The sequence below is a fragment of the Zeus faber genome (assembly GCF_960531495.2).
Source record: "Zeus faber genome assembly, chromosome: 18".
Lineage (NCBI taxonomy): Eukaryota > Metazoa > Chordata > Actinopteri > Zeiformes > Zeidae > Zeus > Zeus faber.
In genome coordinates, this window is record NC_137210.1 from 20,155,559 (window position 1) to 20,181,535 (window position 25,977).

The 25,977-nt window shown below is 47.4% G+C and overlaps 1 long non-coding RNA gene across 1 annotated transcript; it reads right to left on the bottom strand.

Moving 5' to 3' along the window:
- Positions 1-3,769: 3,769 nt before the first annotated feature.
- LOC307243683 lies at positions 3,770-16,748 on the bottom strand. Its single transcript, XR_013844628.1, has 3 exons — positions 16,615-16,748; positions 14,495-14,527; positions 3,770-3,911 (listed from the first exon to the last, which is right to left on the bottom strand). It is a non-coding gene; the product is annotated as an uncharacterized lncRNA (long non-coding RNA).
- Between the last annotated feature and the right edge of the window lie 9,229 nt (positions 16,749-25,977).

The following is a 25,977-nucleotide window of genomic DNA, read 5'->3' on the forward strand; positions in this document are numbered from 1 at the left end:
ACTTTTGGTATTTTGCCGCGCCTATCGTTTCTGAGTGCAGTTGTATTTTTTACACCGCTGTTGTAAAACTCTCCCCCCGCAACTCCGGGAGGCGGGGAGAGAGGGCGCGGGTTTTGAAAGAGCGTTATTACAGGACGTTTTTGACCGATCGAGTTTTAATTGATCCTTCTTTTAAATACATTTTACCAGGCAAAAAAAACTGGAATTACAGGAGCCAAACGTGAAGGAAGTGACGCAGTACCGACTACGAGGGTAAGGCACTTTCCCCCGTGCTTTCGGATGTGACGAAGTGCGACAACAGGCGTTCGGGAATAAAAGAGGCGACACTCCCCAAATGACAATTCAGCGTACCGTCGAAATAATTCTGAAGCCTTCAAAAAAGTGGAGAAAAGTAAAAAAGTTACACAGAGTTTCTCGACTTCAGGCGAAGGACTACTGAATCAATTTCTCTATTTTAGAGCTCGGATCGATGGAGGCGGCAGAAAGGACTGACAGGCAGGCAGGGAGGCAGGCAGACAGACAGGCAGACAGGCAGACAGACAGGCAGGCAGGCAGGCAGGCAGGCAGGCAGACAGACAGACAGACAAGTTAAGTCCGGTTTATTTGTACGACCCTCGCGTCAGTCCCAACAGACGTCCCAAAAAAACTCTCCTCCACACAGAAATCGACGGGGTCGGCCTTCCAGGGCGGCCACGTCGTAACGGACGCCGAGTGGCCAGACGGACAGAAAGACACGGGATAAACACGGTGACGGAGAAACAGAGCGATAGAGTGAGCGGGAGGCAGAGAGGGAGAAAGAAAGAGAGAAAGAAGGGTAGTAAGAAAGAAGGGAAGAGTGTTGTGTGTCGGGGTGGCGGCAGGTGGGCCGACCGGAGCATTTTTCGTCTTTTGTTTGAGGCGACGTTCTCATTTTTGGCCCCGCGGGGGGGAAACACCTCAAACAACCAGGAGCCGCTCCACTCGGGTGAGAAGGGGAGAGGGACGGCGTGAAGGGCTTTCAAGGAGGAGCGAGGGAGGGAGGGGAGGAGGGGGGGAGACAGGGAGTGCAGGTGGGATTAGTTTTACACTCGTCCGTCTGATAATGGAGTGGGACGTAATTAGGGGGAGGCAATCGGCTCGTCTCGCTCTCTCTTTCTTCCTCTTTCTTTCTCCCGCCCTCGCCCTCCCCTCGCCCCCCTCCCCCTTCGCACACGCCGCCGCCGCCGCGTCATCCTCCCTCTCTCCCCTCTCTTTTCTCCCCCCCTTCCCTCCATCTCCATTTGATTTCCTCCTTTTCATGTGCCATAATGGCATATTGAGAAACCTCCATATCCCCCTCATCCCGTCCTCCTCTTCCCTTCCATTACCCCCCCCCCACCCCCCCCCCCGCCCCCTCCCTCTCTATCTCATTACTCCGAGGGGGCCTTGCGTGCTGTGATCCTGGCCATCGGTAATGGCCCGGGGGCCCCCGCCGGATGCGAGATTGCAAATGTGGCTTGGATGATGTATTAGGAGGTGACTGGGATTGTGTAAATCAATGGCTTATGAAGGCTGACCGGGGCCCTCGTCTCCTCGCTCTATCTCTCCTCTCGCTCCGCACACCGCCAAACATCTGCGGGTCGCCTCGTTCTTTTTATTATCTCCGGCTCCGCGGGTGACCCCCTTTACCTCTCCTCCGTTGGCGGAGTCGCACTCGCTGCAGGTCCCCCTCCCTCTCTCTCTCTCTCCCTCTCTCTCTGTCTCCCTCTCTCTCTCTCTCTCTCTCTCTCTCTCTCTCTCTCGCCCGCCCGCTCTCCTTCAGTTTACCATTTCGCTTCTTTCTCTCTTCTATTCCTCTTTTGTTCCACCCCTCTTTTGTCTCCCCCCCATCTCTCCTTTCCCTCCTTCTCCTCCTCCTCCTCCCCCCCTCCCTCCCCCCTTATGGTTTTCGATGATGAGGGCCGAGGCGCGGCTTTCATTTTTAGCCTCTCCCTCTCTATGTATCTTCCCCTCTCCTCTTATCTCTCTCTCTCTCTCTCTCTCCATCTCTCTCTCTCTCTCTCCATCTCCCTCTCTCTCTCTCCATCTCCCTCTCTCTCTCTCTCCACCTCCCTCTCTCTCGTCCCGCTCACTCCCTCTCTCTGTGGCGGCGGGCAGATAATGGGGATCAGAGCGTGTGCATCTCTCTTCCATTAAAGCCACCGCAGGTTCATAAACCCAATCACAAATCAAACAAAGGTACACAGCTCGAGCGGCGAGGACTCCAGATTACGGCACCCGAAGCACCGAGCCGGCTTTAGTAATATCATGTGATAGTGGTGGAGGAACAAGGCAAATGGGAGCCTCCATTTTGGAAATGAGCTTTGAATCTGAAGCGGGAAGAGGCTCGCAAATGGCATAGAGGTACAAGGGCGCACGAAAGAACTCCCCTCATTCAGAACATCTACATCTACGAACACGCCCTCACACACACATACACACGAGCACACACACACACACACACACGCACATACGCACACATTCCTATCAATACGAATGTAACCTTACTGATGATGAAACATATTATACCATAGCTAAATAATCTGAATATATTTACAGTATCTATGAAGGGAAAACATTTGGATACAACGTCAGTTATGCGGTTAGACATGCAACACATTTCATTTTCGTTGGCCCAAGCGTAGTTTAAAAGCGTTATGTAATACGTCTTATTCCGTCGCTGATGGCCGTATTCCCTGCACGCCGGTGGCGTCAAAGGCACCTCACTTCACTCCCGTACGCAGAACAAACCCTCGAGCCGAGGACCTTCACTCTCCCCCTACCGACGCTGGACGCCGGTGAGAATCGGCTTTCGTTTATCACCGGTTGCCCTGGCGCCCCTGACGGGCGACGCTCAGTTACTGACCACCGCCCCAATCTCCTTTGGGAAAGAAAAGCGAGAGAGAAAGCAGGTGAAGCCGAGTGGGCGGCGGGCCCTTCAAAGTCGCAGAGCTGCGAAGACTGAGAGTGAGGGGAGCCGGGGAAAGCTGCTCTCTCTCCCTGCCCTCGTATTGTCTTCCAATTTGTTGCTGAAAAAAAAACCAACACTTCCTCATCGATCATTTTGTCGCTGAAGACGCCGTGCCAAAGCTTCCGCGTTATACTACTCCTCATGTTGGGATACGTTGCTCAGGTAGCGATGCCTCAGTTACTAGCTAAGTTCATTAAGACTGCGATCTATTGCGCTCATCAATACGAGAACGCTTAGCATCGATCAAGAATTCGGGAAACTTTTTTTTCAATCGGGGGTCGCCTGGCTCCGGGTTCGATTGGGTTTGCTCGCCTCGGGCTTCACGAAATGACTCTCTTCTTGAAGTCATTACCGCTGTTGTACGTCATCCGGCGACTCTCGCTGCTGCGCGACCCGGGATGTGGCGGAACCAGGGTCTGAAACTGTGTCGGGAGGAAGCCTCACCTTTCTCTGCTGGACGCAATTTTTATTATTCCCCGATTCGAAGCCGTGTCTCTCCATGTTTTCTCCTGGGTGTCTCCTCTCGGGTTTTGTGCACAGACGTTGTCGCCGTGTCTGCAAAGGGCTTCGATACGTGCGCAGGTTTCAAGCGGTCGGTCTAACGGCCCCCAGCCAGAGGTTGGACACTAATCAGAGCTTTTGTGTTAATTCTTCAGGTAAGCGCGGAGTCCTCAAGGAATTAGAGGTTCAGTCGTGTGTGAAACAAAGTCGTAGGGTTGCTTGGTCTTTGGTGTGAAAAACTGAAGAAATATAACAATAGCTGACAGTAATACTGAATACAAATAGCACCCGTACACAATGTTATTAGTATTTATGAGGCCACAACTTTTAATCAATTAAAATGGTTTAATAGGTTGCTACAGAGTGCTTGGTCTGAACCGGGGGCTGGATTAAGGACATTTAACACCACAGCAGAGTCCATACAGCCGACAGCGACGTGTACCTACAACGTAAAAAAACAACAACAGGTAAACAGTTAAAAACAATAAAATAAAAATGCTTATTGAATTTATTCTGTGGGAAATGAAGGTTGAACAACATGAAGTGAATATCTCTTTGGAGACGTATCCCCCCCCCCCTCCCAAGGGGCCCCACTGTGGATTTCGTGCGTTTAAAGCTCTGAAGCCGGGAGTTGATGTCAAAGACAAAACGTGTGATGACACCGACAGCCGTGTCAGGTTTGGCGAAGCAGCAAAAGGGAAAAAAAATAAAAAATCCACACACACACACACACACACACACACACACACACACACACACACACACACACACACACACACACACACACACACACACTCCACCACGCTCACACAGGGCACAGAGGGAACTTAATGGGGGTTTCTAATTAACAAAGACAAGCGCTCTAATGCCGTGTCTCTAAGAGCCGTCCCCAAGGTGCAAAGCCTTGGAATCACATTCTTTCCCTCCTGTCGCTGCTCTCTCTCTCTTTCTCTCTCTCTCTCTCTCTCTCTCTCTCTATATTTTTTTCCATCTTTCAGATCTCCCTCCTGCCTCTTCCACCACACAACTGTTCATCACAATTCAGCCAGAAATGCAAGAGTAACGTAAAGATTGACGGTCCGGTCGGAGACTTCAGAAAGTCACTTCATACAAACGATATATATCCAAATAATGAAAATAATAAAAACCTTAATTAGACATAAAAGCCATTTTCGTGTGTGGTTAGCAGTAAAAAAATGGAACGTTGCATGAAAAAGGGTTGTCATTTCAAAGTTATTAAACGAATATTCCTTGAAAACTCTCAAATCGAAGCATGATAATCTGTACTTTATTACAAATGTGAATGTCAGGATCCTGCCCTGTCTGTCTGCCTCTGGCTCCCTCTGTCCCTCTCTGGCTCCCTCTGTCTGCTCTACGTCTATCTGTCTCCGTCTCCCTCTGGCTCCCTTGGTTTGTCTATAGGTCCCTATACCCCTCCCTAGGTTCCTCTGTCTGTCCGTCAGGCGCCACATCCCTGTCACTGCAAACCTGTCCCTAGTAAGTGATTTCACCACTCTTTACCTTCCTCGTCACTCCTTTTGTATTTAACCTCGTCCCATTCACTCCGTTGGTGTTGGATTGTCGCATGTTTTCTCGCATGTGTTAGGGCTGATGACCCTGGGTGTGTGCCCCGAACTCTTGGTTCATGGTTCCCCGCTGGCCCCTGGGCCCCGATTCCCTGGGCCCTGATTGCATGCCAGTTCCTGGTTCCTGAGTGCCTGCCTTCCCCGTCACCAGTCCCTGCCGCTTCCTGATCCCCCCCTTCTGTTGTCTGTTCCTGATACCGGTCTACACATTAAACCCCTATACATACTCCCAAAACCATGTGTATCCTGCGCTTGGGTTCACTTGACTCACTCATCCCTAACAATTAACTGTTTAATGGTGGCTCAAAACATATGAATGCAGAGTCAAAAGAACAGAAAAAGTATTGCTATATACACTGATCAGCCACAACATTAAAACCACTGACAGGTGAAGTGAATAACATTGATCATCTAATTCCAATGGCTCCTGTGTGGGATATACAGTATGAGGCAGCAAGTAGTCAGTTCTTGAAGTTGATGTGTTGAAAGCAGGAAAAATGGACAAGCGTAAGGATCTGAGCCACTTTGACAAGGACCAAATTGTGATGGTTAGACGTCTCGGTCAGAGCGTCTCCAAAACTACAGGACTTGTGGGGTGTTCCAGTGGTTAGTTCCTACCAAAAGTGGTCCAAGAGAGGACAACCGGGGACAGGGTCATGGGTGGCCAAGGCTCATTGATGCGCGCGGGGAGTGAAGTCTGGTCCAACCCCACAGAAGACCCCCTGGCTATGATAGAAAGGTGTCACAACACACAGTTGTGACACCTTGCTGCGCAGCTGCAGACCAAGTGTCCATGCTGACCCCTGTCCACCGCCGAAAGTGCCTACAATGGGCATGAGGGTCAGAACTGGACAATGGAAGAAGGTGCCCGGGCGGATGGATCAGGTTTTCTTCTACATCATGTGGACGACCGAGGTTAGGGTCTGATCCAATCAAGCGCCTGTGGCAGTTTCCAGCACCAAAAAATTGGTGCTGGACCACGTATCCTGGAAGATTTCATGTCCTGGACAAATGGGAGAGATTCCGGTCAAATATTTTCTGTGTTTATTTAGCTTAAAAACAATTGATAGGCAGGCTGGATAAAGAATGAAATCATGAAGGCATGTCGATTTATTACATTTTTATATTCGAAATAAAACAAGTCCCATCTGTTAACGCTCTGTTAAAAATAAATATTACGTCTAATACGATTTTAGATCAAATTATTTCAGTTCATGAACAATCAGTAACAAGAGCAACTACTTTAATTAACTTAATTTCACTTAAATTAAATATCCCCCCCCAAAAATGCCTAACTACGTGTGTATCGTTGACAAGAAGGACACATACATTTTGTGTCCTTGTTGTCAACGATACATCTTCACAAGCGCAACCTGTCCACAAGAGAGGGGGCGGGGCTTATTTCTATAGCGACAAACATGATTGGTCAGAGGTGAAAGGTCAGCTTCAGATCGTCCAAACTGATTGGCTGTCCGTTGCAATTTGCCGAATGCGGAAATAAACAGATCTGCGGAATTTTTTTATTGAAACGATCGAGTCAATTTTATTTTGACATTGAAGAAAAAATATGGCGGTAATTGTCGCTACTGTTTTATCACTCAGCACTAATTCAAACTGGCCTCAGAGGGAATTATTTTCATCAGACATTATGACCTGAGAGATTTAAATAGGTCGGACTTGAATGAGAATTTTCTTGTCAAAAAACGGCAATTACCGGATGACGGAAACGCTGATCTGTGGGATGTGCTGGAACGCCAAGCCGGATCAGTGGGGACCGCACCTCGCAACTTATACCTGTGGGACTTAAAGGATCTGCTGCTTACGTCTTGGTGCCAGATACCACAGGACACCTTCAGAGGTCTTGTGGTGTCCGTGCCTCCACGGGTCACAGCTGTTTTGGCGGCACAGGGGGGAGCTACACAATATAAGTGGCTATGAGTGGTGGTTTTAATGTTGTGGCTGAGCGGTGTATATGTGCATGTGTGTGGTCATGTTGTCAATGCATACTGCCACTTTAGGCAAGGTACGTGTAAAAGAAAATATGTGGAAAAGAAAAATAATAATAACTTTTGTCACTTTAAATGTTGAGAAAATCCTGCAGTCAGGAACACGCTCCTTCTCCTGAAGTCAATTATCCTGCACTGGGAACAAAACAGCTTATTCCTGATTGATACATAGATCAATCAAACAAAGAAATGTCCCCGTATTAGAAATAATGTTGATTGCAGCGTTTTTTAAATGTCACAGTGATTCGGTATCACTATGACTGAGGGAGACCCAGTCGCCAAATGGCAAAAATCCATTTTTATTCATATTGATCGTAGCAGACAAGCAATTCAATATATTCCTTTTTATAATGTCTTGTGCTCTTTGAAATTCACCAATGTCCAAAAATTAGTTGATCACCGACAGAATGGAAATTTGTGTTGATTAAACTCCTTCTCATAAATTAGTATTAATTTCCTCCTTTTTTCCATTTCTGCTTAACATAACAGCGCCAGAAGTTTTAACCATATTTTCATGTTTTGTACACATGTGGAAATAAATCAGTTAAGAAATCAGAGAATGACATTGGTATAAGTTACCTGCACATCAACCAACCATTAGGAATTTACTTGTAAGCTACAATATAGGTATTAGGTTTTCAGTTAGCCCCACGTTATATACACTATGAGTGATAATGAGAAATGCGGGGGCGTGGGTGGGAATGGGGTCCTGCCGGCCGCCTGTGGAGCAGTCGGTTCGGGTGGGGTGTCTGTCTGTCATCGCGGGGCCTGGCTCCGGGCCTGCGATCCCTGCCTGCCACACCCAGCCTGGGGTCTGTGCCTGGGGTCTGTGCCTGGGGTCTGTGCCTGCGGCTGCGTCTTGTGCCTGCGCTTGGGGGTGGGTTGCATATGTGTGCCCCGGCGGTGCGAGGCCTCCTCGTGCTCCTTGGGACTGGCTTATGCTCCTCGGGCCGGGCGCGGGGTTTGCTCTGTGGGCTTCCGGCTTCTCTGTGGGGCCGGGGGGTCTTTTGTTGCTACGGGGCGGGATTCTCGGGGCTTTCCTGCAGCCGTGGGGTGTCTATGCAACTGCAAAGCTCAGGGGGCGCTTCAGGGCCCTTTCCACTGCACGGAGGCGCCACGACATAATACCGACCTTATACACCAGAACCAATTAGGATAAGTCCTGTACACTCACCGGGAGACTTCACACACACGCACGCACGCACGCACGCACGCACGCACGCACGCACGCACGCACGCACGCACGCACGCACGCACGCACGCACGCACGCACGCACGCACGCACGCACACACGCACACACGCACACACACACACACACACAGGCGGTCCCATAACACACACATGCACACAGCACCAACACCTGCTTCGAGGGCACTCCGGGAGCCCTCCTGGTTGCATTCCTCTCCTTTCCTTCCTCATTTACTGCCATCACTATGACAGGAAGAGGCCACATGCCCAATTGCTGTTCCAGTTTCCCTGGACCTGATTAACTCTGTTTTTCAATACATGTTGTCACCGATGTTTATGTTTTTCCATGTACATGTTGTTGTTTGTTTCTATGTTTAATCGTCTCATCTGTGGTGATTCTCCTCCTCTTGGAGTAGTGATTAGTTGTTTATAGACCCAAACATGATAAATAGTTCTCCAAAGAGGGGGGTTGGTGGTGGTTCTGTACAACCAAAAAGCTGTGCTCTTGTCGTCCTATAGGTCGTCCACAGGACAGAGTTATTGCAGCAGTACTTGATGATTTAAGAATGAATAAAGAGTTGCATTGCAGGTTGAGAACTGGAACTCTACTTGCAGACTAACTCTGTCCTAGATGCAATGGCACAAATACTTTGTGTTGTATGCTCAGCATGCTGACAGCACTGGTTAAAAAAAAAAGAAAGGTTTTTAGTTTGGGCATAGAAAGATTATTACAAATTTATGACATAATACAGCCAAGCAATTCTTGAGCCAGGTTTTGAGTGGCTCTTACCGTTTGGGGTCCGCACTTCCATACGGATTCATTAAACAGTGGAACAGCATGGAAATGTTCTTTTAATGGCCACCATGTTTGTTGCTGATGGTCCATGAAGCACCCCTCTGGTCAGGGCACCTTGTGACTGGAGCTCAAACCTGACATGTTCACCTCTTTAGCCAAGCAACATTACACGCAATTAACTGGCAAGATGTCATCCTCTGGTCCAAATTTGGAACAACATGTTCAGCTTGGAGCCCACGGGTGGGTTCAATGGGTTTTGCACAGTTCAAAGCCAGAGAGTGAGTGTTGGGGGTGATATGGAGATGATGTTCGACCCCTGTCCATGTGGATTCCTTTCCTAAATGTGCTGCCAGAGCCGTTTTTATATTAATGTTGCCCCCTACTGTTGGTCTAGGTGAATAGTAGCATAGTTTACTTTAATTGCCAGGTGCGCGTGGACTCCGAGCGCCAGAAAGATAAAATGTTTTCGACCACACGCACAGATACAGGAGTATAGGTAAACAGGCACGTGGTGGAAAGAGTGTTGTCTCGAATGTTTTATTTTTGTTTGTTTGTTGTTTTGAGCTTGGATCCCTGCTTTGTTTGATTTGATTTCCCCCCCTTTATTTCGACACACCAATCATGACCACACACACACACACACATACACAGTCCTGCCATGAAATCATCTGCTGGGTTCCATCATTGGAAAATCATCAACCAACCTCATCAAACTGTGAGTAACCTCAGCAAACAACTGCAGAGGAATCCAAGGGTGATTGGTTGTTACCCGTATTCTGATCTGTCGTTGGATCTAATTGAAGTTTTTGGAAGATGTGATGTGCTGTGGATCACTCTGAATTTGGTGGATGTCCCCGTTAGATAAATTCTGTACATCACAATATTGTTTACTTTGGACAAGGATTGCTGTTGGTACGTTCTTGAGATTGAAAGTTGCTTATAGTGTGTAGCAAAGAGGCCCGCCGCTATTTCTTTTGTGCATATTGATAGTCAGTGTGTTTTTGCTGTTCTAATTATGTCTGCGCTTGAGAGTGACAAATTATCTGAAGCTGCTGGAGGAGTGATTGAAGTAAGTACAATTCACCGTTTGGAATAAATCCTACACTTGCCTGTGACTGATGGGAAAAGACAAGGGGAAGCCAACTCAAAGGGCCCTTGAGGCTAATTTTACCAAACAATGTAAGGCAAGAAAAGCTCTACTTGGACAGCTCACAAGCAAAAAGATTGTTATAAAACCACTTCTCTGTGATTTTTTGGAAATATTAAATTGGTGAAACAACTACTCATTGGATTTACTAATTAAACAAATGGGTTCAAAGCACTTCACATGTCAGTACAGCAACTTCTACAGAAAGAGGAACTGGAAAAGGACCAGAATCAGTTGTACTAGTCAAAAATTGTATTATCCTAAGAATTTTAAAAAAAAGTTGAACAATGGCTAAAAGAGGCACATTTTGCAGAAGAATCGCCGCAAGTGACACAAGCACAAAGTATAAAATCAAGTCATAATGTTTCAGTTGGCATGATTAGCAGAAGATGCAGCCGAAACACTTCATGAATCTCCTCAGTTCATTGTCAGGCAGAGGCAGAAAAAGCAGCCCTACTTGCATTTTCTGCTGCTCTCGATCCAAGGCAGGCATTGGAAATGGAGGAGGCAAATTTGAAAGCAAGAAAGGAAGCATTTGAGTTGGAAGTGGAAATTTCAGCTGCTAATGCAAGGTTGAAAGTGTTGGAGTTGGTACTCAGAATGTAGACTCTAAGCCTATTGCCAAGCCTTCAGACCACATCAAGGAATATTTTGCATCAATGGCATGTGTACTGTTGGACAATACGGAGAGTGATGACCATGATGATGAAGATGATGACTATGATGATGATTAGGAAAATGGAGCTTAGCAACAACCAACCAACTATCATGCCCCTAGCTGACTTCAGAGCAACAGATGCCTACTGCTCACCAACAACCCAACACAAATGTTGGCTTTCAAGATGGGGCTCAATTTAACTTTCAACCAATTGGAGGCATGATTGAGATTATGAGAAAGCAAAACAAAACACAGTAATGTTAATACAAGAACAGAGGCTATCACCCTTGCCATACCGAGATATTCCTGTTTTTCACCTTCATTAGATAATGTGAACACTGTGTAGAAAGCAAAACAAAAACAGAGATAGATTGCTCTTTTTTGAATCGTTTACTGATGGACAACCAAAGGCAATGACAAGGAGCTGCCTTCACATGGATTCCCAAAAGGGCTATGTGGGCGCAAAAAGGCTTTTGGAATGAGGTTAACTTGCTGCTGCCTATCAGGAAAAGATTTTGAATAGGGATGTAAATCCGGTCAGAGGACAGGAAAGCCTTGCACAGATATTCACTTTTCCTGAGAACATGCTGTAACACTATGAGTGGTGATGAGATTCTGCAAGACATGAACAATTCTACACACTTGAAGTCTGTGGTGTCAAAGCTACCATTCATGCTCACAGAGAAGTGGGGAACGGTGGCGTCTGACTTTCATAAGCGCACAAACCAAAGAGCTAGGTTTCAACAGCTTGTGAATTTTATCGAAGGAGAAGCAAACATTGCCGTTGATCCCCTCTATGGAGACATTATTGTATCACCAAAGGACAAGGAGATAAACCCTTGAACCAGCAAATGTAAATCTATTCCTGGTTCATCGTACAGTGAGAGCAGTTTTGCCACTGTAGCAGAAACACCTGAGCAAAAGGATGAACATCCAAACACAAACAACACTACATCCATGCCACCGAAGACGTCTTTGTTTTGCAAAAGAAATCACAGCACGGAGCTGTGCAAAAAAGTTTGACAAGAAGACACAGAAGGAAAAGGGTGAGTTCTTAACGCGAATGGTTTATGTTTCGGTTGTGTCGCAAAGGGGCACATGAGGAAGGAGCATCAAAGGTGAATGACTTGCAAGATATGTTTAAAACGGTATCTGACTGTGTTGCACATTGAAATGAAGAAAGACACGAGTCAAAGCACAGATAACGTGTCGGTGAGCAGTGCGTTAATCACTATGAATAAAACGACCCATATTGGGGCCGGTGACCAACAGAAACTGCCAATTGCTCCTGTACAAGTTCAGTTGGCAAATTCCAACCAGAGACTCGTACACTTTCCTTGATCCAGGAAGCACTGGGACTTTCTGCACAGAAGCTTTAAGGAAGCAACTTAATGCCAAAGCAACACAAACTAGAATCCTACTTTGCACTCTAGGACAGGAAAAGGTCACTGGTATCAACATGATCAATGGGCTGGTAGTAATCTTGAAGAAGATGATTTTCTTAAACTGCCACCACTCTACAACCAAGAAGAGATTCCTGTTACCAAGGAGCAAATTCCCACTCAAGATGATGTACAAGAATGGGACTACCTAGAAGAGGTTAATTTGCCGTATATCGATGCAGACAGCGGACGCCTGATTGGTAATGATGCAGCTCAGCTTATGGAACCTTGGACAGTGATCAATAGCAAGGGTAATGGACCATGCTGTCAAGACAAGACTTGGGTGCATGGTTAATGGACTACTACATGAAAACTCAACGAGCGGGAAGCAGCCAAACCACATTTTCAGCAATCGCATATCGATAGTAAACCTGAATGACCTTGTTATACAACAATTCATCTATGATTTTCCAATAAGAAGCTACAAAGAGAAGTCTTCTGTCTTCTGTCTATGGAAGACAGAAGACTTGTGCAAATCATGTCCAACTCTATTGAGATGAAGAACAGTCACTCCCAGCTAAAACTTCCGTTCAAGCGCAATGACATCGAATTGCCTAACAGCTGCCAACTTGCAGAGCAGCATGCTATGTCACTGAAGGAAGTTTAGAAAGGATCCTGAGTTTCACAAAGAGTATACTGACTTTCTTAAAAGTATTGTTCCAAATGGACATGCCGAAGCTGTGCCACAAGAGCAACTAAAGCAAGTGGAAGGAAAAGATCTGGTACTTGCCTCACCGAGTGCGCCATCCCAAAAATCACAAGCTTTGTGTAGTCTTTGACTGTTTGGTGTCATTTCAAGGAACTCCATGAAATGATGAACTTATTCAAGGCCCAAACTGAACCAACACATTGCTGGGTGTCTTCATATGATTTAGACGGGAACCAGTGGCAATGATAGCAGATGTAGATGGCTTGTTGCATCAAGTGAAAGTCACACCAGCTGACAGCAACTTCCTTCTGTTAATATGGTGGCCAAATGGCGATGTCAATCAAAGCCTAGTTGAGTTCTGAATGACAGTGCATCTGTTTGGAGCAACATCTTCATCCAGTTGTTCTTGTTATGCCTTGAGAAGGACTTTTGAAGACAACAACAAAGACAAGTTATCAGCAGTGTTATATTGTGAAGGAGAATTTTAATGTTGATGGCTGTTTGAAGTCTGTGTCTAGTGAGAATGAATGCAAAGTACTATGTAAAGAATTAAGAACCCTGTGTGTTCAAGGAGGTTTCCACCTAACCAAATGGGAAAGCAACAGTCAGGCTGTAACGACCTCTATTCCAGAGAATGAACGAGCTACAGAAGTAAAAGACACAATTGAATACCGATAAGATAAGAACCGCCTACCGGTGGAGCGGGCCTTTGGGGTGCAGCGGTATGTGGAAGAGGACACATTCATGATTCAAGTGAATATGAAGAATCAACCCTACACCAGAAGGGAAATCCTCTCGGCTGTACAGTAAGTTCAGTCAACGACCCGCTGGTATTTTTAGCTCCATTCATATTCACTGTGAAGCAAATCATGCAGCTGCTATGTAAACTGAATTATGGATGGAATGACAGGATTCAGAGGCCTGCAGACAGTCATGGCATAAATGGCTCACAGGACTAGAATAGATGGAGAACTTCAGCATTGCAAGATGTATTAGACCTAAGGAAGTCAAGTCAGCCCGACTTCATCACTTCAGCGACGCAGGCGCATCAGGATATAGTACTGTGACCTACCTGAAACTCAACAACCCTTAGGACCAAGTACATCTCACCTTAGAATCATGGCAAAGACAAGGGTCGCCCCCTTGAAGCAAGTCACGATTCCAATAATGGAATTCACACTTCAAGATTCAAGATTCAAGAGGTTTATTCGTCACATACATATACATACTTTCATACATATATGCAGTGAAATGTCTTGTTGTACTTGCAGTACGAACGAACAGGATGCTGGAGACATATCTACGCCTCCCATGTAAAAGAGAAGTATTGTCCGTCTTGTATATCAGACACCAAAAGATTTCAGACATTTTTGGGCAACAGTCGGCATTATCAGAAATATGCTGTTCAACAGTTGGAGATATGTGAGCACCAAGATCAACCCTTCAGTCCATTTTTCCTGAGGCTCTACAGCTGATGCATTTTTAAAGTGTGAAAGCTGGAAGAACGGGCCAGACTTCCTACAAGAAAAGGAAGAGACATGGCCTGGCTTACCTGCTGTTCTCACCTCCATACCAGCTGAGGATCCTGAAATCAAACGAGAGAAGGTTACAGTCTATCCCATTCAGACAACAGATCAAGATCCTACTAGCGCTGATACATAGCTATACATCACTTCTCAGCTGTAGCATGGGTGCTGCATTGCAAAACTCACCTTTTGCAACCCAGTAGGAAAAGGAAAGACGTGTTTACTGTGATACAAGTTCAAGAACCATACCCAAGCAGTCAAAAACACATGATTGAAGTAGACATAAAAAGGTTTAAAACACACTGTAGGAGTACACAAACCTCTCTCAGGGTGATTTGAACAAGGCAGAGATGGTTGTTGTACAATTCTATCAAAGTCAAGGTGGCCAAGGAAGAAAGCCATAGGCCTCACAGGTGCAATGTGTAGAATCTAGTGGCATCTAGCGGTGAGGTTGCAGATGCAACCAACTGAAGCGGTGCAACATGGCGGCCTCCTTGGATGAGACGGTGGTCGCATAACTAGCGAAAGACATGAAAGGCGCTCTCTGGAGCCAGTGTTTGGTTTGTCAGTTCTGGGCTACTGTAGAAGAAACATTGCGGCGCAACATGACGGCCTCCGTGAAGCGTACCCGCTCTCTATGTAGATAAAAATAGCTCATTCTAAGGTAACGAAAACACAACGATTCTTATTTTCATGGGATTGTACACTAATTAAAACCTACTTGTGAATATTCCATTCTGCTAAGTCAATTCTACACACTGCACCTTTACTGTAAATGTTATTACTTAGAACTGGATAATGATACCGGAATACATTTTTTTCATCAGAAAATAAGATGAAAATAAGATTCCCATTATATAAGAATAAAGCATCTATCAATCGCCTTCACTAACTTACTCACTTACTCTTCAAGAATTTCTCTTGAAGTGAGACTTAAAATTCACCAATAACTCAATGGTTCTTGAAGTAATGAATATTTGCATAATGATGATGATGTCTACATGCATCAAATTTGACTGGTTGTGTAAAAATAGATGTTCACTTTGAGCGTTTATATCCTTTGGTGGTTTTTGGAGGACAGTGATGTACAGTAGCACCAGGTACCTCTTGGTACCTCCTTGAATATCCTCCCATACATACATAAATGTTTGCACATTTTCCTTGTATTGCTTGGGTTTCCTCCAGTTTCTCAGGTTCCTCCCGCCTACTAAGACATACAGGTTAAGGTAATGGGAGACTCGGAATAAAGTCTCAAGGTTTGTTGCTCGCCGGGATGGGCTCTACTCCCACTGTGGCCCGACCAGGAAAAGCGATTACAGAAAAATGGAAGGATGGATGTACTGTAGCAGCAATCGTAGAATTTATTGGTTTTGGACGTGTTCCAGGTGATTCCCTTTGGGACGGCGCAACAGCTCAGTCAGTTCTAAAACTAAACAAAGATTTTCTCAGCAGCTAATTTACACCTAAAGATCTTAAAAGCCCCATGTAAGGAAATTAAAGTAGCCATTCAGATGTGCTGTCTTGAGGGACCTGACAGGGCTGTTAAAGTCCTTCATGTAGAAAACGTACCAGAGTTCCTTACTCAGAAAATCATCATACAAAACAAGCTAGTAAACCTTTTGGCCCTAGATCTGTGGTGGATTCTGGATTGGATTGGATCATCTTTGACCTGTCATTAAAATAAACTGTCCCCTAGACACCAAGTCCACCCAGCTTGAGTGACACTTTGCTCGGCCAGAAACCAAGAAACCAAACTGGAGACAGGCGGGGCTCTCCCATTGCTCTCAGTAAGACAGCCAATCACGTCAGGGCATGTGAAAAACACCCACCATAATGGCCTGTTGATGCCAAAAGAAGACAAAAGTCAAACTAAATAAATTACACTTTTGCAAAAACATAGTCTATGACTTTGAGGAAAGCATTTTGTTGAGGAACAGGACATTTTCCCAATGTCAATGTGCTATGAAAGCAGCATGCTCTAGGAGTAAAAGGCAGCAGCGTGTATCTTCTATTCTTAATCTTTTTTGGTCATGTTTCTGATCAATCGTCTCCACGGTTGGTTGGTGGTACCTGCTAGTAGTACCAGTAGTAGCTCCGTAGTAGCACAAACACAGAGCAGCAAAGAGCTTTTAGAAGAAACGCATACCTCCATTCCACTCCTCTCCGTATCGCTTTCGCTTCCAAAAAAAAACTTTCTGTCCTTCCTCCTTTCAGCTTTTCACCCCTCGCCTGACGGCGTGTTTGTCTTTCACGCGTGTCCCACTCTTCTCTCCGTCTCTTTCTCTCTATCTCATCCTCTCTCTCTCTCTCTCTCCCTCGCCGTGACTACTCCCTCCCTTCCCATGTCCCTAGTGTTCATTGCCACATTGAGTTTTCACAGGAACTTGAGCATGAATCTTTAATTAGTAACAGCTGTTGTTCCCATTTGTGTGTTTGTATGTGTGTGTGTGTGTGTGTGTGTGTGTGTGTGTGTGTGTGTGTGTGTGTGTGTGCGTGCGCGTGTGCATGTGTGCTTGTGTGTGTGTGTGTGTGTGTGTGTCTGTGTGTGCGTGTGTGTGTGTGTGCACGCGCGTGTGTGTGATGGATGTTAACGATTCTCACAGGCTCGCTGTCAACTCCATCACAGTTTCACACACCACGCACAGCCTGCCGAATAGCGTGCACGTGCACACAGAAGTCCATTAGAGCGCACACCGACGCGCACGCACACACACACAAACACACACACACACACACACACACACACACACACATACACAAACACACACACACACATACAGTAGCGCACACGGGTGAACATTTAAGTTACGAGAGTCTGACATATATGTTGCTCACCCACACATGGACGCACTTGGCAAACAGCTCCCCGTGCACACAGACGCCCACGTGCACACGGACTCGTGCACTTTCTATGTGCATTTCACTCTCCTCCCCTCTGTCTTTCTTTCTCTCTCTTTCATTCTCTCCCGTTCCCATTTGTTTGGCTGCAATGCATTATGCATGATACCCTTATGGAGTGAGAAAAGTTAGCTCGGGGCTATCATTCCCCGCTTAACGATCATTAGTTGTGTCTTTGTGCCAATTACCGAGTCTGATGGCCAATCAGCTCCGATTTAGAGCCGTCCAACTGCTGAATAATGCAGCTCCGCGCACCTGTTACCGTCGCGGATCAGGTTGTAATTTTAGGAGACGACGAAAAGCCGCGAAAGCTCACCACTGGTTTTAAACTTGAGGCAAAATCCAGACGCCCTGATTAAGGTTGTCCTGGCGGCACACCGCGCCGTGGACTGATGCGCCGTGGGCTTGTGCTGGCATGGCCGTGCTGTAGCTCATGTTTTGTTTGCTCTCCGCCACATTATACCTAATTAAGGACAAAACTAGACTAGAGATTACAGCATGCCCGTCAAGTTCCATAGAATCCGGCTTTTACCAACATCTTTCAGAAAGGAGAAAGACATCTTTCACCTTTGGAAGCTCTTTTGCGTTCCCTATTTAATTTACTCCCCGCGTTTTCGTGGATTTCCTCCTCCGCCCGAAAAGACGCACATGTCGGGTTCACATTCCCGCCGGTGCCCTTGACCGAGACATTGGCTCTGAATCGGGGCCGGTCCTCGGGCGTCCTCCTGCTCCTCCACCCTGGCCTTGAACCTCCAACTCCAACCTGACCTTGTGGCCACCGTCCCCTCCTGGGAAGGGGCCGCCCGCTGGGAGACCGCGTCGGTCGGTTGGTTGTTTGGTTGGTGGTGTTGGGCCGCAGCAGACACTTCAGTTTGGTTTTTGGATGGTGGTTTAGTTAGTTTTGCCCGGTGGCAGTTATCTTATTTGTATATTAGTCTCCCTTCCCTGATTGAAGCCCAGTTTTATCCTCCATCTGTCTCTCTCAGAACTTGGGTCCAGTGCGATCCCTCGCCACAATCAGTAGCCATTGGGGTTTGACTTCATAATAATACCATCTCTCCGCTCTTTCGTTATTCGTTATTCGGCTTCATTTCAACTAAACTCGACAAACTTTGAGGAAAAAGTTCCTGTTCTCCCCCTTCGCCGACCCCTCCAACCCCCCGCGAGCCCCGCTCCCCCTCCCAAAGAAAAAAAATCACTCTTGCCACCCTCCTGTTTCTCCGAAAACACCCGGAGACACGGACATGTCCTGAGCCTGTTCCCTGTTAGCACCCCCGCCAGATTTACAGTGCGTGTCATCTGGCTGCCATGGCAACAAGCTGTACACCGAGACTCACGCCTCGCTCCCGCCGCACACAGTAGTAAGACCTACACACGAGCTCCACCTTCCGCCGCCTCCTCCAGTCAAGCCACGCCGGCTGCAGCCGGTTATGAATACATATGAGGCTATCAGGAATATATGCCGGGCTTGTATATCACTGGAAACCTTATAATTAACTTGACGGAGGGGGAATGTCTTATTATTATTATATAGCCTCATCATACAGTATAATGCAGTACACACCCTGATTGTGAGCGTGATTTGTGGGCTACTGCGTTGAGAAAAGCCGATCCGCGTCTCAAGCTCCGCCCGGGTTTTCTCCCCGGCTTTCTTCTCCTGGTTTTAGTTGTTTTTGATGCAGAGTTTGTTGATCTTCGTCATTTAAAAAAAAAAAACCCCACTCCGGCAGCTAGACCGTCCCTCCGACCGTCCATCCACGCCGTCCCCACTCCGACACGACCTTGCTTTTTGACTCCTGCCCTTTCTAGTCGTGAGGAAGAGAGGGAGAGGGAGAGAGAGAGATAGAGAGAGAAAGAGAGAGGGAGAGGGAGCGAGGAAGAGAGGGAGAGGGAGAGAGAGAGAGAGGGAGAGAGAGGTGGATAAGATAAATAGGGAGAGACTAAATTATGCGGTGGGAGGAAAGGGATGACAGAGAGATGGAGGATAACAACGGAGTTGTTTGGGCAGAGGGCATTTGCTAGAGAGGAAGGAAGGGAGGAAGGGAGAAAGGAAGGAAGGAAGGGGGGAAAAGAAGGAAGGAATGGGGGAAGGAAGGAAGTAAGGGAGGAATGGAGGAAGGAAGGAGGGAAGTCCGTGGGGTTATGTAGGATAACAGAGCACTAATTACAGCAGAGTCACTACAGAGAAAACAACAGAGGTAGAAAATTAGAGAGACACACAAACTAGTGGTCAGATGAGAGAGAGAGAGAGAGAGAGAGAGAGAGAGAGAGAGATATTCTATGGAGCAACATTGAATATGCTATAAATAAAAGAGAGAGAAAGAGAAAACCAGATAGGGCAGAACGGGGCATTAGCTCAGAATGACTTAGGGATGAGGGCGGCCGAAAGAAGGAGGTGGAGAAAGGAATGGAAGGAAAGCGAGGGCAGAAAGTCAAAGAGACGGAGGGAGAGAGGTGGAGGAGGAGCAGAGACAAGGGATGGGCGAGGTCGAGGCAAGGCCAGCCAAATTGCAGAACTCCTCCTTCAAAGGAAAATGCACACACACACACACACACACGCGCACAGGCACACGCGCACACGCACACGCACACACACACGCACACACACACACACACACACACACACACACACACACACACACACACACACACACACACACACACGTTCACTGTATATCACTCAAGGGTTTTAATGTGGTGTTGGGCTAAAGACTGTTTTCCATCTTGTAAGAAGATGAAGCACATATCATTTAAAATAAAAAAAACACTCTTTTTACTCAAATATTTTGCACCTTTGTGAACATGATAGGTTTATACTTGCAATTAAACACTTTTAAACCAATGTTTAGATAACACAACCTGTTCCCTTTCCGATTCCCCGAGAACACGTTACAGCTACAGCCAACCTCGGGTTGGCTGTAGAATACGGTTTTTGCCAATGTTGACTTTGGCAAAACATATGTCTGATAAGTACAAATAAGTATCTATTAACAGGACGTGCTTAAAAACAATTTCTTTCATTTCATCAATTTTCATTAAGCTTGCCACAAATGTGTTGTTTTTTATTATTGTAATACTCTGTGCTTGCTATTGCTTTGTGACTATATCAACAATCTGCTTTCCATCAATTCTACTTTCTTTCTTTCTTTCTTTCTTTCTTCCTTTCTTTCTTTCTTTCTTTCTTTCTTCCTTTCTTTCTTCCTTTCCTTCTCTCGTTCTTACTGATACCGTTGAAATTTAAAGAATACAACGTTAAAGAAAGAGCAATAATGAAACAAACTGTGAGGAAAAGAAGAGGCGGAAAGCTTTCTTACTCAAAGGTCAGTGTGTGTGTGTGTGTGTGTGTGTGTGTGTGTGTGTGTGGGGGGGGGGGGGGGGGGGGGGGCCTGTGCAGGATCCAGCAGAGATCAGACCTCAATGCCAATAATTATTTTTTTCTCGCCCCCTCCAGGCGCTCTCTCTCCCTCTCTCCCTCTCACTCTCTCGCTCTCTCCCTCGCTCTCTCCCTCCCTCCCCCTCTCTCTCTTTCTCCCTCCCAGTCATGTGACCTGCTCTGACCATTGCCGGCTGAAAATTCAATCTCAGGGTGTTATGCTGTGATGTCTTCCTCCTCCACCCTGCCGCCCGACCATCACAAGTTAAAAAGTTCACCACCCCGCCAGCCCCCTCCCTCCTTCCCTTTCTTCCTTGCTTTCTCTCTATCACTCTCTCTCTCGCTCTCAAACACACACACATGCACACACACACACACACACACACACACACACACACACACACACACACACACACACACACACACACTCACAGTGAAAGGGGCTCAGTGGTATTCTGCTGTGATCTGGATGTGTTAAATGGCGTGGCAACGGAAAGAGAAAGAAAGAAAGAAAGAACGAAAGAAAGATAGATAGATAGATAGATAGATAGATAGATAGATAGATAGATAGATAGATAGATAGATAGATAGATAGATAGATAGATAGATAGATAGACCTTGGTTTGAACTGCATAAAGTTCGACATACATTCCTCCCCCCGGAAATCCATCGTCTCTCACTGCCAGCAATAAAAATTGTAAAATTTACTTTATTTCCACTTTTTGCTCCGTCTGTTCGAAGAACTCTCCTTATTTCAACATCTCTGCCTTTCCTCCGTCGTTGCCTCTATTTTCACCCGTACCTTTGTCCTTCAATCTCTGTCTCACGTCCTCAAGTCCCGCTCCCGACGTGCTCCGTCCCTCCGATGGGTTTGTTTGATTTGTGTGGTTGAGTCTCCCAGTCTTTCTTTCTTTCATTACGATCGTCTCTCTCCCAGTCGGGGAATGTGAAGCAACCATCACCATGATAAGTACATGCTGAGTCAGAAAGGGCTTCAGCAATGGCAGCAATGAGTCCCTCCGCACACACACACACAGACACACACATACACACACACACATACACACACGCACATACACACACGCACGCACACACACACACACACACACACACACACACACACACACACACACACACACACACACACACACACACACACACACTCACACACACACACATGCACACACACACATGTGCACACACACACACACACACACACACATACACACACACACACACACACACACACACACAGGTGAGAGAGTCGTTACCGATCGTGATCTCTATTTGGCTTTCAGTCTCTTTTTCAGCAGACAGTATCCCACAGGATGTGTCCTCAACACTGGAACATGGAGTCCGATCTGGAGTCTCGTCTCGAACCCGTCACCTCACATTTATGTCTCAAATTTTTAGCGCCAGACTCAAGTCCCACGCGTATTGACTCTTGATCATCATCAAAAAACGGTCAGACCAAAGGTTCCTCTTCATTTATTTTCAAAAAGGAATCGAAAAAGAGAAAAGATTTGATTAAAACAAAATGAATAAACCCCCCGAAGAATCGCCACCTTACCACGGTGGTGGAGTTTGTGTGTCCATGTGACCCTGGGAGCTGTGTTGTCGGGGGCATTAGCCCATGGTAGGGTGTCCCAAGGCAGAGTGGTCCCAGAGGAGGGACCAGAGAAAGAGCGATCTAAAGGACCCTAATGCAACGACAATCAAGGCAACATGGTAACTCGCCCGGAATAGGGAAACAGGAGCCCCCTCCTGGAGCCAGACCTGGGGGGGGAGCTCGCCGGCGAGCGTCTGGTGGCCAGGCCTTGACCCATGGGGAAACCCGAAAAAATACCATGGAGCCGCCACCCTGTGGACCCACGACCTGCAGGGATAGGCACTGGGGTCAGATGCAATGTCAGCCGGGCGGCGGACAAAGGCGTGGGCCTGGGCCTGCTGATTCTCGGCATCGTTCACTAGTTCTAGGGACGTGGAATGTCACCTCTCTGGCAGGAAGGAGCCGGAGCTGGTGTGTGAGGTGGAGCGGTACCAACTAGATATAGCTGGGCTCACCCCTACGCACAGCACTGGCTCTGGAACCAAACTCCTGGAGAGGGGCTGGACTCTCTCCTTTTCCGGAGTTGCCCAGGGTGAGAGGCGCCGGGCCGCTGTGTGGAGTTCTCCCCAGTGAATGAAAGGGTTGCCTCTATGCGACTACAAGTTGCTAGGGGGAAAGCTCTGACTGTTGTGTGTGCTTATGCACCAAACACTAGTTCAGAGTATTCAGCCTTCTTGGAGTCTCTGGGTGGCGTCCTGGAAGAGGCTCCGCCTAGGGACTCTATAGTTCTACAAGGAAACTTTAATGCTTAGTGGGCAACGATGGAGAAACCTGGAAGGCCAGCAGGCTAGAAGGGCTGCGGCTTTGGCGGTCACTGAAGCAAAAACCCGGCTATGGAGAAGGACTTTCGGTTGGCCTTAAGGAAGTTCTGGCAAACTGTTCAGTGACTCAGAAAGGGAAAGCAGGGCTTGGCTCTGGCTGTGTTCAGCCGTGGAGGAGAACTGCTGACCCGGACTGGGGACATTGTCGGGCGGTGGAAGTAGCACTTTGAGGAACTCCTGAACCCGATCAATACGTCCTCAGGGGAAGAGGCAGAGTCTGAAGACTCGGGGGAAGTCTCGTCCATATGCCTGGCAGAGGTCGCTGCGGCAGTCAAAAAGCTCCTCGTTGGCAAGGTGCCTGGAATGGACGAGATTTGCCCTGAGAGGCTGAAGGCTCTGGACATTGTTGGGCTGCTCTGGCTGACACGCCTCTTCAGTGTCGCGTGAATGTCGGGTACAGTACCTGTGGAGTGGCAGACTGGGGTGGTGGTTCCCATTTTTAAAAAGGGGGACCGGAGGGTGTGCTCCAATTATAGGGATATCACACTACTCAGCCTCACCAGCAAAGTTTACTCCAGGGTGCTGGAAAGGAGGCTCCGGCCGATTGTCGAACCTCAGATTCAGGAGGAGCAATGCGGATTCCATCCTGGATGTGGAACAGTAGACCAGCTCTTTACCCTTGCAGGGTTGCTGGGGGGGTCGTGGGAGTTTACCCATCCAGTCTACATGTGTTTTGTGGACCTGGAGAAGACTTTCGACCGCGTCCCTCGGGGGATCCTGTGGGGGGTACTGAGGGAGTATGGGGTACCGGCGCTGTTGGTACGAGCCATCCGGGCCTTGTATAACTAAAGTGAAAGCTGTGTTCACATTCTCGGCATAAAGTCAAACACGTTCTCCGCCAAGATTGCCCCTTGTCCCCGATTCTGTTTGTGATATTCATGGACAGGATCTAAAGGCGCAGCCGAGGTAGGAGAGTGTCCGGTTTTGGAACCTCAGAATTGCATCTCTGCTTTTTGCAGATGATGTGGTTTTGTTGGCTTCACCAGACTGTGACCTCCAGCACTCACTGGGGAGGTTTGCAGCCGAGTGTGAAGCGTTCTGGATGAGAGTCAGCACCTCCAAGTCTGAGGCCATGGTTCTCTGCTGGAAAACGGTGGATTGCTCCCACCGGGTTGGGAGCGAGTTGCTCCCCCAAGTTAAGGAGTTCAAGTATCTTGGGATCTTGTTCACGAGTGAGGGGAAAATGGAGTGTGAGATGGACTGGCGGATCGGTGCGGCGTCAGCAGTGATGCGGGCGGACCGGAACATTGTGGTGAAGAGGGAGCTGAGCCGGAAGGCAAAGCTCTCAACTTACCAGTCCATCTACGTCCCAACCCTCACCTATGGTCATGAGCTTTGGATAGTGACCGAAAGAACGAGATCGCCATTACAAGCGGTCAAAATGAGTTTTCTCCATAGGGTGGCTGGGCTCAGCCTAAGAGGTAGGGTGACGAGCTCGGACATCCAAAGGGAGCTCGGAGTAGAGCCGCTGCTCCTTCGCGTCGAAGGAAGCCAGTTGAGGTGGTTCAGGCATCTGATCAGGATGCCTCCTGGGCGCCTTCCTGTGGAGGTTTTCCGACTGGTAGGAGACCACGGGGTGGACCCAGAACACGCTGGAGGGATTATATATACCAGCTGGCCTGGGAATGCCTCGGGGTCCCCCAGGAGGAACTGGAAAACGTTGACGGGGAGAAGGGGGCCTGGAGCTCCTTCCTCAGCCTGCTGCCACCGCGACCCCGGATAAGTGGAGGAAAATGGATGGATGGATGGAAAATGTAAAACAGATAAATCCAATTTGAAAAAGTTTGGCTTTGAATAGGGTCAGGCAAGATAAGCCTCCGTCCGGGCCTCGACTCAGTCCTCCCACCGAAACACCAGCTCCTACAACATCGACGTCACCTAAAAACATCTTGTAAAGACACAAAAATAAGCGATCGGTGGACACTAGGGGGCGGTATTTACCACAGAGCACAGAATGCCAAATTCTGTATCTTTACTATTGTCAAGAGTTTTCACCGTATTGTTAAAAAGAAACTATTTCTTGTGTTTGAGTGCGTTTAAGCTCTGTTGAAATGCAACGTTGACAAGAAACACAGTCGATACAAACACGGCTGAAAAAAATAAAAATAAAAAAAATAATAAAAAAGCTCCACGAATAATTATTATTATTCCTTGAATAAACTCATGGGTCGCCACGGCTATTAAAACAAAGACCCTGTATCACCGTTTCTGTAGACTAAAGAACATATCCAGAGAGATTTCATGTGAAGCCAATGTACCAACGTCATTTATGGACAACACGCACGCCGGGCAGGCGCAGACCAGGGTTTTCGGTAATTTATTTGCGGCTCGGCGTGTGGTCGTGTTTATATTTTCTATGTGTGTGAAGAGACAGAGAGAGAGACACACAAACACAAAAACGCCAAATATACAATGTGCGTCAGTTCCCACACGTGGGCGTCGGCATTTTAATGCGTGTTTGTATCGTTTCGGATTATGACATCTAGAGGGGAGATAAAACCGGCGAAAAGGCAAATAAATAAGGGAGAAGGAGCCGGAAGATGGAGCCCGGGTAACAACCGCCAGTTTTATAACACGGGTGTTTGGAAAGTCCTTCCAAGTGCGCACAACTATCATAGGCCCCGTTCACACCCGGCGTTAACGTGCGTCTTTGCAGATCCGACCGCAAGTGGACAGCTCTACACGGTGCAAGACCCGATCGCTCAGACTACGTTGGGAGGCTGTCCGGGCGGCGTCCTTTACTCGGCGTCAACGCAAATAATGTGTCCCGGGCCGCGTTGAAGGAGCGCCTACTCGGCTGACGTCCTC